General features: G+C 39.1%; 1 non-coding gene across 1 annotated transcript; it reads right to left on the reverse strand.

Moving 5' to 3' along the window:
- Positions 1–636: 636 nt before the first annotated feature.
- TRNAI-UAU lies at positions 637–710 on the reverse strand. The gene has a single exon. It is a non-coding gene; the product is annotated as a tRNA-Ile (tRNA).
- Between the last annotated feature and the right edge of the window lie 1,470 nt (positions 711–2,180).

The raw sequence follows: 2,180 nt of genomic DNA on the forward strand, positions 1-2,180 counted from the left end.
GGGTGGGGCAGCGCGAGGTGGTGGTTGGGGCGGGGCGGCACGGGTGCTCGCCGGGGAAGTGGAGAAGGGATGGGCATCGATGGGGAAGAGGTCGCGGGGCAGGGGGTAACGAGAGGTGGGGAAGGTGTTTTTTTTTCTTTATGTAGTTCGGCTGTTTTTGCGTCTGCGGGGCGGTGGCTACAGTAGTTTCTTCGATGTGCAGAATAAGAAAGTGGTGTGCAAAATAAGACTCTTAAGGGTGTTATCATAATAGACCCACCCTATATATATAGATATAGATAGATATCAGTATTCAGCTTCATAGAACAAAATAAAGTTGTGACCAGAAGAAAAGTCATGGGACCAAGCCATGCATAGAACCAAACTCCTCATGTCGCCAGCAAAAGTATAGCTATCCAAATTACCATAAAAGTAAAGCTCTTCGGTTTCTGGTTGCACGTTATTTTAGTTGAATCCACATTTTCACTGCTTTCTCTATTAATCAAATATTAATAATTCAAATTTTGTAGTTAATATGTCTAGAACAAATCCGTGATTAAGCAAAAGACTAGATCCATGAAGTCATGTGTCCATAAAAAAATACACCATGCAAATATGTGTATGGAAACAGAGATTAGTCATGGCGATTAGTGGTTTTGCTCCTGGCGGGGCTCGAACCCGCGACCTTCGGCTCATAAGACCAACGCTCTAACCAACTGAGCTACGGGAGCTGAGCGTGTATGAAATTTGGTTTCCCGTTTTTATATCGTTAAAATCACCGTGCAACTGCTATATATCACCAGTGAAGCGCCAAACAAAAGAAGAAACTTCGTCCAAACAAAGTATCAAAACTATGTGCTGCAAGTAAACGGCTCTATATCTGCATGAATCGGCTCATATTCGGCGTGTTTCGGCGTGAATTTTCGCATACAAATAGAAATCAATTAGTTCGTCACATAGTTCGGCATGGTTCGACATGTTTCGGCGTGTTTCATCACATAAATCAAATCGTTCAACAAATAGTTCGATTAAAATTATATAGTTTAACAAATAAAAACTCAACTTTCATTACACATCATTCCCGCGTCGCCCCGGCCTCGCCCTTGAGCCTCCATAGGTGCTCCACCAAATCCTCTTGCTGCATTCTGTGCTAGGATCCGAGCAGTGTCTTCCGCATTGGGTGCTCGCAAGTACTACGCACTACTAAGAAAAGACCTACTAATGGCGCACCGGTTTTGCCTACTAATGGCGCACTACCGGTGCGCCATTAGTATCACGCCACTAGTATTTTTTACTAATGGCGTACCACTGGTGCGCCATTAGTATCTGGTGTACTAATGGCACACCATGCAGTGCGACATTAGTTTTGCACATAGTGCGCCACTAGTGTCTGCTATACTAATGGCGCACCACATAGTAGTGCGCCATTAGTCACAATTTTTTAATTTCTTTTTCTTAATGTCAGGTCACTATTTCACATATGAGAAATCCAACACATATATATACAACAAGCATTCATATAACAATCATAGCCAACACACAAATTCCATCATATATGCATACATAGCCAACACATAGTTCCATCGTTACATATTACAAAAGTTTCACATTGTTCATCCAACACGGTTATCCATCAATTCACAAAAGTTTCACATTGATACAAAATAAAAACACAAATGGAAAAGAAACACTCCATCCATGCAAGCTTCCATGAATTAAATCAAATCTGCAAAATGATAAACAAGTTAGAAGAAGAAGAAGAAGAAGAAGAAGACTAGAAGAATACTAGAAGAAGAAGGACACTAGCTAGAAGAAGAATAAGAAGAATTTTGGAAAAGAAGAAGACTATAAGATTATTATGTAAACTTGATCATTTTGTGCTAACATAAGTTATTTTGGAGCTAACCTATAGGAAACTAAGCATATAAGCTCTAAGTTAGCATATTAGAGACAACTTAGGTAAAATGAAGCTAACCTATGTCATTTTGGAAAAGAAGAAGAATAAGAAAAAGACTATAAGCTTATTATGTAAACTTGATCATTTTGTGCTAACATAAGTTATTTTGGAGCTAACCTATAGGAAACTAAGCATATAATTAAGCTCTAAGTTAGCATATTAGAGCCAACTTAGGTAAAATGAAGCTAACCTATAGGAAACTAAGCATATTAGAGATAACATAGGTAACTAAGTATATATATAT

The sequence above is a fragment of the Triticum dicoccoides genome, chromosome 3B, assembly GCF_002162155.2.
Source record: "Triticum dicoccoides isolate Atlit2015 ecotype Zavitan chromosome 3B, WEW_v2.0, whole genome shotgun sequence".
In the NCBI taxonomy this organism is placed as follows: domain Eukaryota; kingdom Viridiplantae; phylum Streptophyta; class Magnoliopsida; order Poales; family Poaceae; genus Triticum; species Triticum dicoccoides.